A 12,012-nucleotide genomic window follows, 5' to 3' on the forward strand; every position below is an offset into this window, starting at 1 on the left:
AAGATGTTTAAATGTTAGTAACTTTAGTCACATTTATTAATTAGAATTCTTAACCCTTAACGACCTTAATTTTTACTAAAAATTAGAAGTAAGCAATTATGAACTGTCCTTTACATTAGCATTCTGTGGCTTGGCAAACTTATAAATACTTTTTATAATTTCTAGGAAAGTGTTATAATATGATCTTTTAATAAAATGCAAGCAATATTTACTAAAAGACAAACATATTTTAGTTTCTCTGTAATAAGCAAAAAGTAAATAAACCTATATTTAGTAATTAATGTCTAATATTTTATCTTATGTTAAAATGATCTAGATATTCAATAAATTTTTATTATTTAGCTTAATTTTTAAAAAACTCTAAAGTTTTGTCACCAAATGTTTTTGAAGTTATTTTAAGTACATATACCATAACACGTAATTATTACTAAAATGTTCACCAGAAACTTTTATCTTACCTACATCTATTTAGTTTACTTGTTTCTGATAATTATGTTTAGATTCACTACAAAAACTTTATGAGACATTAGGCAAAATCACCTATCATTCTAATGTATAATTTTGCTGACAATCTGTAACACAGATAACTTGAGTTTATTTGACTAGTAAATCCAGGCTGCACCTCCACATCATTCTAATGCTGATAACTCTGATAACATGCCTATTTCAATCAAACCAACAAACTTAAATAAGTTTTTATTTACCAAAGATTATTTCATATCACCTTAACTGGAAAGACATTTGGGTTAGTTTCTATTACATTTAGAATTAATTTATGTAAATGCTTACTTTTAGCCAATTAAACAGAGCTCTTGATTTTTGGCCATACCCTCTGGAGGTAGCAAAATATCACATATATGTAACATACTTGTGGACACATACACAGAAAGACTCCAAAGTTTTAAAAGTTTTAAAACTTTAGGGCAATGTACCACATCTTTAAAAGTCTGCATAAAGCATGTAACAAAGGTCCTCTTTCCAAGTGCACAATTGAACTCTAGACCAATTTACCTTGTGGGGGGGGGGCAGTTTTTGTTGTTTTTTATTCCCACCTGATATTAGCCTCTAGTTTTTATCTCATAGGATGTGGGCTCAGGCAACCCTAAATTGCCTTCCCTTTAGCATGTTTAATTAACATTGTCTGAAGGACAGATTTATACGCTGTTTTACAATCAGGCCGGGGAAACGTTATCCATTGAGACACAATGTCTATCTCCACAAAACAATCTATAACACAATCAGGCAAAAAGAGATGTAATCACTTCACATAAACCCTGTAAATATATCACTTTTCCAAAAAACTTTCGTCTGAATTTCATCCACTCTTTTACCTCTAATCATAGCTTCCATTTGGACTGCATCAATGGGTGTCGATCTTATAATTTTGGGGAAGGGAAGCATTCCCAGCCAGATATAACGTCTGTTTTCAAAACATACTCAGGCAGAGTTGATATAAGCTCTTTATATAAAATTAGCTCAAACATTCCAACCTTTATAATTTCATCAACACTTATAATTTTACATTTTCTCACTTTAATTGTAGCCTGAGTCAGGCTCCTAACAGTAGGGTTTTGGTAGACCTCAAATTTGATTAAGTTTTTAAGGCTAGTCATTATTTCTTTGTATTTCCTTTTTAATTTGGTCTTTCTTAGGTACCAATAAGACAATTATGATGAGAACTCTCTAAAAATGTTTCCATTTAAGAAGTTTTTCCAACTTAAATGATCCATCATTTGGCTACTGACAAGTAAGGTCTTAATAGTCACTCAAATCAATAAGCTTTTTATGGCTTAACCATGGATGCAAGAGGCATCCCCAAAAGAAAGAGCTAAAGAACCAGTGCTCGCAAGATCCCAAAAGTTCTCTCCCAAAATTAGTCTAACAAAGCAAAGGCCCTCATTGCACAGGCAGTAAGGTGCCATCACTAACAAACGGCGAAAGTTGAGAGGACAAAGGCCCCTTATAAAAGCAACTGGGACTCCTTATGACAAACTCTTCTGCGAGCTGACACAGCTGGGCAAGGAGAGTGTGTCTCAGAACCCCTGTCTATTTGATTGGCCTCAAGATGTATGCCAGTACATGCATCCTCCAGATGGTGGAGACCAGAAAGTTCACAAAGCCAGGCTCTCGTGACACAGAACAAGACAAAAGGAAAAACCTCATGTTATATGCACATTAACGGCTTTAGCTAAGTCTTGGGTCTCTTGGAGCCAAACCTAATATCTAGGGGGAGGTGCTGTGGGGTTTGGCATTGTGTGTATTTTAGAGTACCTGCATGGAAATTGTCTTGAGGTTGGCAGGTGACCTCTTGTCATCTACGCTATTCTGTGACCAACTTATCCTATCATGGGAGTCTTCATGAGGTGGTGAGCATCCTAATGGCTCTTAACTGCCTGACCCATGCCCATCATATTTGCTGCATCTTTGGTTTCCAAGGTGCCATTGGCAACAGTTTTCACCTCATGCATGTATTCCCAGGACAACAGGCTTATAGAGATGCCTGCATCTTGCTCTGTGGTTTTTCCTTTTATAACAAATGTCATAAGAGACAGAGACAAGGAAAAATAGTGACCATCTCTGGGAGGAGAAGGAACAATAAACCAAGAGTACTTAAATCAAATTTCCCAGAGTCATTGAGTCCAAGAAATTAGCTTCACCGATATTTTCTGCTGCTAATATAAATTTAGAGAAGGAAAAAAACTTAACCACTCTCGTTTCCGCTGGACCCTGCAGGCAGAGATCTGGGAGATAGATGTGGTAAGAACTCTTACCTCCTGCCTGCTCTTGTCAGGCACCCAGGATCTCTCAGCTGCAGGAGTCCAGGAGTGAGCAGCATCTAGCCAGTGAAGTCTTGTCCCTTCGTGGTCACCAAACTGTAGGGGAGGATGAACTATTCCTTTATCCTCTGCGTCCTTCTGTCTGGTCTAAGAATGAAATTGATTTAAGACAATAACAAGGGAAAATCAAACAAAGTTAAATAACATGTCTACAGGGGAGAAACCCAGCAAAACTAAGTCACCAAAATGTTGGAAGCCACTACCTTAAATACCATCTTCAGCTAAAGACAAAGGAGGATGTTCAAGGTAGTGGTTTCAGACGTAAAAGAGGAGGAAGGCAATTTACATGGAAATGGAAAAGCAAATGTTTGATAAACAAATGCTTGCTGGGCCATCTATAGATACTGTCACCAGAGAGAGAGAGAGAGAAAGAGAACTGCGATGTAAATGGGCTTGGCAAGGCTCCACCCAGTCTATTATACCCAGAGTTATTTATGGTGATGGCCTATCCTGGGGTCAGGCCTTCTATCTAAAGTTCATTTAGGCAGTTAGGGGGAAGGTCAAAGTTTCTTTCAGATTCTTTTTCCTTAAAAATAATCAGGCCAAGGAGACATATTTTGGGGTGGCCACTTATGATTCCACACAGTGATGCTGAACTCTTTTTACATTACCTTGGAGAGATTTAAGATTGCCTTTTCCAACTCATAATTTCCAAAGCTGGGGAATGAGACTCTTGATGCTGAAAAGAACTTGGAGTTATGATATACAAGTTGATTCTCTATGATTTCTCAACTGGCACGTTGATGTGACACAATCTTATGACAAAGAAACCCAAGTTTGCACTTTGGCTGGCATTTAGGGTGGAGTATCTGGTGACAGAAAGAGCCAGGTATCCAAGTCCACATTGTCCTGACCAATTAGGTGGGAACCCTTTCCATACTTTGTTGCCATTTAAAATAAAATGACCAGTATGGTTCATAAAAAAGGTTAGAACTGAACGTGTAGTTTCCAGGGTCTGGAATAATCCATCAACTTTGTCACTGGTACTGTTAGTACCTAAACACCACCACTTTCCATGCACTCCTGTCAAGCTGGGAGAGCAGAGTAGATGCAGGATTGCTGGTATAGGAGGCCTGCAGTCTGATTTTGGCAGCTATAAAGTGTGGTCCTGTCACATGACCACGTGAGTCCAGTGTTTGGATCCACCCATGTATAGTTTGTGGTATTGGGCAGCTTAACCATGAGGGCAACTGCAATACCTCAAGTTGGACAAGGATGGCTTATAAGCCATCCAGAACATTTGGTGATTTGGAAAATGTGCCAAAGGGAGTAGTGTTAGAGTCATTTACATTTTCCTTGAGAGCTTTGAAGATGCCACCTGTGGAATCAAACCACAGAGATTGATTGCAAGATTCTCCTGGTATGCCACCAAAGAAAGGTCCAATGTCATGTTTACTTTCAACGCAAAGGGAAAACTTTTCACCTATTATCTTTATCTGGGCAAGGGACAGTCCTGGAGCTTCTCTAGAGGTTTTCTGGGGTGCAAGTGGCTCACCAGGAGAAGAGGCAGAGTGATGTTGTCCTTGTCATGGATACCTTACCCTGTTGTTCATCCATCTCCTGTACTTAGTCCACCAAGTGTTCACATCAGCAGGAACAGAGACTAGTTCAGGTTCTTTTGTGCACTCTAGCTATTGACATAACCAACAGTCAGATTGATTAGTTAGCCTGGCCAGGGTTTGGTAAACTGGCATAAGGGGGTGTTTGGTCTGTGCTGGTCCTGTTGAGAAAGAGAGGGTTAGCAAGAGCCAGACACATACTGGAACAGAGCTGATAGTGGAAACTTAGAGAAGGGAAGTAGGACAGATAGAGACCAGGACTCTCCAGTCTGCTTTCTAATAAATGATTAAAAGGAATATGTATGTTCATTAATAGGAAAAGGGTTGTTGTTTTTGCTGGGGGTGGGGGTGGGGTGGGGTGTGTGTGTGTGTAGGGAGTTTTAAAAGCAACGGGGGGGGGGCGAGGAAATAGATGAAAGCAAGGTTTCTTGATCCATGATCTTGGGAGAAGGTGGCTACTATGTGAGGGCAGCTGCTTCTGGAGCCTGGGAATTGGCCCTGGAATTCCTTAGTTCAAAGTCACCTGTGGGGACGGTCTCCCAGTTGTCTTGAGAGCAGTATTCTTGGTCTATTTTGGTGCAGCTTGGATGATCCAGGAAGATTTTCCTTTTATTTTGATGGCAGTATAGTTGGTCAGTAGGACTTCCTAAGGTCCTTCCCAGCGAGGTGACAGCATATTTTTTCTTCTAAAGTCCTTGATGGACATTTTTTCTTCTAAAGTCCTGATTTTCTGGTCCAATGGGACGGCAAGGCTTATCAGAAGGTGGGGACCATGCCTCTTTTACCTGTTGACCATATGCTTCAAGGATCCTAGTTAACTTTTGTCCATAGCTAGTCATAGCATCAAATTGTTCACTTAAGTTCCCATGATATTCTCTTAATCCAGGAAGGGAAGGTTTAGAGACATGAGTAGGCATTGGGTGTCCAAAAACTATTTCAAAAGGAGTCAATCCATGTCTCCTATTTGGAGAAGTCTGGATCTTTATAAAGGCCAAGGGCACAGCTTATGGTCATTTAAGGCGTATTTCTTGACAGACCTTTCCTAAAGTCCTTTTGATGTCTAGATTTTTATGTTCCACTTGCCCTGATGATTGATACTGATATAGATAGAGCATGAAGTTTTAATGACTACCCCAATGTTTCTCCAAGCAAGTGGCTTCTCTCTGCTGTAAAATGAGATCTTTGATCTGATTCAATCCATAAAGGAATTCCAAAACAAGGAATGACTTCAGTTACTATCTTTTCCAATGTTGTGACATCAGCATGTAGTTGGATAGCATTCAGTCCATCTGCTAAATGTGCAGACAATAACTAAACAGGAGAATAGCCTAAAGCTGGGGGCAAGGCTACAAAGCGCATTTGGAGTGCTGCCAAGGGCAGTGTGGGCCTGGGAGGACTTCCTGGGGTCTGCTGATTTCTCCCAGAAACTCGGTGAGATTGGCAAGTAGCGCACTGGGAAATAATTGGGTCACAAATTTTGTGGATGCCAGGGCAAGACCCGTTCTCTTTTAGTTCCTTAATTATCCCCCATCTGCACATACGTCCCATTTGGTGGGAGATAAGTACAAGCCAAAAAGTCAAAGGAAAAGGAGCTACAGGAAGTCCTTTGGCCCAGTGTCTAATCCATCTGATCACTGTTTGGTGCCATTTTGTATCCAGTTATCATTTTCATATTGTGGGGCACTTGCCTGATAATTAATAATGCCCATCAGGAATAAAGTTAGGTTTAAAAATTGGGTGGAGAAAGGACAAAGGGGCTCACGGTGAGCTGCATATTTAGCGGCTGTGTCAGCCCATCATTTCCTGAAGATATGACATCAGTCTCCTGAGTGTACGCTGAACAAGGAACAATGACAATTTGAGAAAAGAGGTTAATAGCTCGTAATAGGGCAGCAATTAAGTGACCATACGCAATAGGAGTTCCTGCAGAAGTTAAGAATCCATGGGATTTCCAAATTGTGCCAACAACATGGCAGACTCCAAAAGCATATCTGGAGTCAGTGTAAAGAGTGGCAGTTTTCCCTTTTGCTCATGTGCAGGCTCTATTAGGAGCTATGAGTTTAGCATCTTGGGCTGATTTTACAGTGGGCAAAGAATAAACTTCCAGTGTTTCATGTGGGGAAACTGTGGCATAACCAGTTATTATGTTTCCCCGGAAATCCCATTTATAGGAATCATCACAAAACAGAAGTAAGTCTGGACTGTCTAAAGGGACATCCAAGAGATTTTCTCATGGCTCTGAGACCATTTCTATAGTTGCAGTGGAGGCATGTGGAATGGAGTGGGGCTCTCCATCATCAGGGACAGGTAATAAGGTAGCTGGATTCACAGTGTTACAAGGATGAAAGATGATGGAAGGGTTAGTTAAAAGAGCCTGCTCATGAGTGTTCTGTGGCCATGTACAGAGGTCTTGTGTCCTATGAACTTCCAAAATAGCAGACACAGCATGGGGAACATAGGGATGAATGGGAGAGCCTAATATTAGAGCACTGGCTTAGTCACTCAGGGTGGCAGCTGCAGCCACGACACATGAGCATGTAAGCATGGGGGCATACCTGGTGTACAGGGTCTAGCTGGCGTGAGAAATGTGCTGTAGGATGTATCTGAGAGGCAAAGACGTCCTAGAATGCCTGCAGCAACTCCATTATTTTCATGGCAGTGTAGATGAAAATGTTTGTCAAATTAGGGAAAAGAGCCAGGGGTGTGGACAAAGCTATTCTTTTTTTTTGAGGAAGATTAGCCCTGAGCTAACATCTGCTGCCAATTCTCCTCTTTTTGCTGAGGAAGACTGGCCCTGAGCTAACATCTGTGCCCATCTTCCTCTATTTTATATGTGGGACGCATACCACAGCATGGCTTGCCAAGCGGTGCCATGTCCATACCCGGGATCCAAACTGGTGAACCCCAGGCCGCTGAAGTGGAACATGCGCACTTAACCACTGTGCCACCAGGCCGGCCCTCAATTTTCTCTTTATTTATGATTTTTGAGTCTGCTCTGATGTTTTGTTTCATCATTACCATGAAGTTTGTATAAAAGATCTCATAGATGAGATGGTCCCTTTTCTGATAGCCTCTTATCCCCATTAGCCTATGCAGGTTCCAGGCTTTTCCTCTTCCACTTCTATGTTTTTGTTGTCACAAATTATTCTTTCTTGTGTCGTGAGTTTGTGACCCAATTGAAGTGGATATAGATATTTTTGATGCTTTCCTTCCCTTTATCCTTTATGTTATAATTAAGTGTTTACTACCTTATTCTTACATCAAGCTACAATTTTCTGATTCTGTCTATTTCCTTACTCAAAGCTTTGTAAAGCTTTGCCTTTTTGTTTCGGGTGGGAGAGCTCCTTTCAATACTTCTGGTAAGGCAGGTCTAGTGGCTATGAACTCCCTCAGCTTTGGTTTCTTTGGGAAAGCTTTTGTTTATCCATCGTAACTGAAGGGTAATTTCACTGGATAGAGTATTCTTGGCTAATAGTATTTGTCTTTCAGTATTTTGAATATATCATTCCACTCTCTCCTAGCCTGTAGGGTTTCTGCTGAGAAATCCACTGAAAGCCTGATGGAGGTTCCTTTGTAAGTTATTTTCTTTTCTCTTGCCGTCCTTAATATTTTTTCTTTGTCATTGACTTTTGACAGTTTTAATATTATGTGCATTGGAGAAGGTCTTTTTGCATTGAGGTGATTAGTAGTTCTATTAGCTTCGTGTACTTGTATATCTGGTTCCTTCCCCAGGTTTTGGAAGTTCTCCACTATTGTTTCTTTGAATAAACTCTCCGCTCCTTTCTCCCTCTCTTCTCCATCTGGGATACCTATTATCCTTATGTTACTTTTCCTAATTGAGTTGGATATTTCTTGAAGAATTTGTTCATTTTTTAAAAATCTTAGTTCTTTCTCCTCCTGCACCAGAATCATTTCTAGATTTCTATCTTTGAGCTCACTAATTCTTTCCTACATATGGTCTGCTTTATTTTTAGTGCTTTCTACATTTTTGATCTCATTTATTGTATTCTTCACTTCTGGAATTTCTGTTTGGTTTTTTCTTTTTTTGAGTTTCAATGTCTTTAGTGAAGTACTCTTTCTGTTCATTGATTTTATTCCTGAACTCATTGAACTGACTTTGTGAGTTTTCATGTAACTCATTGAGTTTCTTTATGACTGCTATTTTTTTAATTGAGGTTATGATAGTTTACAACCCTGTGATATTTCAGTTTTACATTATTATTTGTCAGTCATATTATAGGTGCACCACTTCACCCTTTGTGCTCACGTCCCCCCCCCCCCCCCCCAATTTCTCTTGGTAACCACTAATCTGTTCTCTTTATCCATGTGTTAGTTTATCTTCCACATATGTGTCAAGTCATATAGAATTTGTCTTTCTCTGTTGGTCAGTGGATGTCTGATTGGTTGTGACTCAGAGGGCAGAGACAAAGGGAATCACTCACTCCTCCATGATGCTGACGTCACCCCCATCACTTCTGGAGTCTACTCCAACCTTGAGGAGGAGAGTCACTCCAATGCCTATGAAATGGAATCTTCAGAAGTTTATAGTCTTAAAACTGGGAATCCAGAAGATTCAATTCTTGATGATTGCAAAATATTTATTTCTTAATACTTTGGCTTTTTACAAACTGATGCTTTTGAAGGTGATATTGTTATTGGGCTGTTTGACTTTTTAGGTCGTCTTTGACGGTGGAGCAATAATAAATGTGGGTTTCTTTCATATTCAGGGTGCAGATCCATGTGACTCATATTCTTACACTTCTTTTCTTTTGAGGACTTCCCTGTTGTTCTCATCCTGCTGAGTTATGATGATTCTCTTCCAACACTTGTAAATATGTTTTTTCAACTTTAGGTGACTTTTTTTTTTTATTAAAACATGGAAATAGTGATGAATATTTCAGCATGTCCTGGTACCTAGAACGTTAACTAATAGAATTCCTCTGGATTTTGTTGCCCTAGTTCAGATCCTTTAAAGTGAGTGAACAAGATTCTGTGCTCCCTTCTGGGGGTTACTTTCTATGTCAATGATGCACAATGCAGTCTTTCATTCATCGTAACAGCTTTAGTGAGATATGGTTCATGCTCAATACAAGTCACACTTGGAGGTGTGCAATTCAGTGTTTTTTAGTACATTCACAGAATTGTGCAACACCACCACAGTCAATTCTGGAAGCTTTCCATCATCCCTCCAAAAGGAACCTCTTCCTCAGTAGGAGACAGTCCCATTTCCCCTAACGCCTAAGACCTAGGCAAACACAAAGTCACTTTCTATTTTTGTGGATTGGCCCATTTTGAACATTCCATATAAATGCAACCATACAATGTGTGACCTTTTGTGTCCGGCTTCTTTCATTCAGCCTAATGGTTTCAGCGTCCATCCATTTTGTGGCATGTGTCAGCCCTTGATTGCTGAGTAATATCCCGTTGTGTGGCTGTAGCACAGTATATTTCTCCATCCCTCAATTGACGGACATTTGGGTGGTTTCCACTTTTTGGCTATTATGAATATTGCTGCTATGAACATTCCTGTACAGGATTTTCTGTGGACATCTGGCTTTCATTTCCTTTGGTGTATACCTGGGAGTGGAATTGCTGGGTCATTTGCTAACTCTGTGTTTCACTATTTGAATACCTGCAAGACTTTTTTTGAAAGTGACTGTACCATTTTACATTCCCATCAGCAGTGTATGAGGGTTCCAGTTTCTCCACATCCTCACCAACACTTACCATCTGTCTTTTTGTTTCTGGCCATGCTATGGATGTGAAATGACATCTTTTTGTGGCTTTTATTTGTATTTCTCTGTTGGCTAATGATGAGTCAGTCACATGAGCATGGGTACCTGGGGGATGACCTTGAACCCTACTGAGAGACGGTCCATAAAGTCTATCTTCAGCCACTGCGCTGAGCAGACAGCCAGCCAGGCCCGGATGATCAGCCTCCTCTGCACGGCCAGGGGGCATGGGGGCAGCAGTGGGCCTGTGGGGGCCCGGGTAGACCTGAGGCAACACGGACCAGCAGTCAGGGTCCAGGCTTCAGAGAACCCAGCAATAGGATGGGGGTCCAGGGGTAGCAGGAAAGGCACAATCTGTCTCCCCTCCAGCCTCAGCTTAACAACAGGCCACAAAGGAATTGAAATAGAGGTTTGTTATCAGAGGTCCTGGAGAGGGTCCACAGCACACGCTGAGTGGCCGCACAAGGCAGCTAAGGCAGAGTGCAGGAAGAGAGAAGAGCAGGACCTGGGGCACATGCCTTTATTGGTGTCTTCAGGTGGAGTGCTTTGGGGTTCCTGGGCTAAGTCAGGATTGCTCAATTCAAAGCAAAGGGAGGTTTTGGTAAGTTTCACCGGATTCTTGTCTAAGGGGCGCACAGGGAGAAGACCCTGGGAGATGGGGAGAATGCTTCTCACAAGGGCAGTTGTAGGAGTCATGTCAGGAGCTGACATGTACTTATGACTCTGCTGATGGTTATCTAGAGCATGGACTCTCGAGAGGGGCTAGTGTCACTTCAAGGACCCTACAGGCCACTATGCCACACAAAATGGATGCTGAGGCAGCAATGCTATGGAATAGTTTCATTAAACTCCCAACAAACTCTTGGAAGAAAATATAGGAGTAAATCTTCATGACCGAGGATTAGGCAAAACCCACTCAATAGTACATTTTCAATTGGTGAGTATTATAGTATGTGAATAAATTTGTTATCAAAATAAACAATAAAGCACCAAACTGTTTCTAAGAAAGAACTCCAGAGGCAGGAAGGGCTGAGTGCCAGAGAGGGATGAAGCCTGGTCAACAGAGGAACAGGATAAGAAGTCGGGGGACCAGTGTTTCCCCCAGGCTGGCCTCTTGTGCTTTACCTGATTGAGGATGTGAAGTGTGAAACAAACAGTCATTTATGTCCAAGGGCTTTAAATCGGAGCTGGGAAGCCACTGTGGGGGGTGGCAATTGGCCACCCCAAGATGTCTCTCTTTGGCATGAGGATTATTTTGGGCTGGTTACTTTTGAAAACTGCAGACAGGAAAGAGGCTCTGAAAAGTGGAATTTACTTACCCTTTGTTAAGAGACATTTACATTGTAAAGGAAATCTCCATCTGTAAAGGTGTCTTCTTCTCTGTATCAGGAAGAAGGGGGAATGACCTTATCTCTAGAAACTCTTGATAAATCAAGGTGGAAGGCAAGGACTTAAATCTGCATAATCTGGTAACCTCCCGTAACTGACTCCACCCACCCCCAACATCCTCCTTTGTCTTCAGCTGAGGATGATCTTTAAGGAGGTGGCTTCAGCCATTTTGGCGAGTTGCTCAGTTTGCCTGAGCCTCTCCCATGTATACATGTTATAAAGCTTTGTTTAATTTTCTCCTGTTATTCTGTCTCAGATGAATTTAATGTGTTCTCTGGCCAGAAGAACCCATAGCGGGTAGAGGAAATGTCTTGATCCCCTACACCACAAAGGAGATGGGTCTTAGGCACGTCCTCATGGAACAGAACATGAGCCTTTGAACTGGGTGATGCTGCAAGACACCTGCAGCTCCTCAGAGTGATGGACTTTTGCCTCCCTCTGGCTAGCCTTAGCAGTCAGTTATTTTTAGTCAAGATTAGCTTTCTGCTGTGAACC

The 12,012-nt window shown here is 41.3% G+C and overlaps 1 protein-coding gene across 1 annotated transcript in view; it reads left to right on the forward strand.

Annotated features, from left to right (window-relative positions):
* Positions 1 to 12,012, forward strand: part of LOC124227143 (mitotic-spindle organizing protein 2A-like) — a 38,976-nt gene that overhangs the window by 21,544 nt on the left and 5,420 nt on the right. The window lies entirely within an intron of this gene.

This window comes from Equus quagga, chromosome 15, assembly GCF_021613505.1.
Source record: "Equus quagga isolate Etosha38 chromosome 15, UCLA_HA_Equagga_1.0, whole genome shotgun sequence".
In the NCBI taxonomy this organism is placed as follows: domain Eukaryota; kingdom Metazoa; phylum Chordata; class Mammalia; order Perissodactyla; family Equidae; genus Equus; species Equus quagga.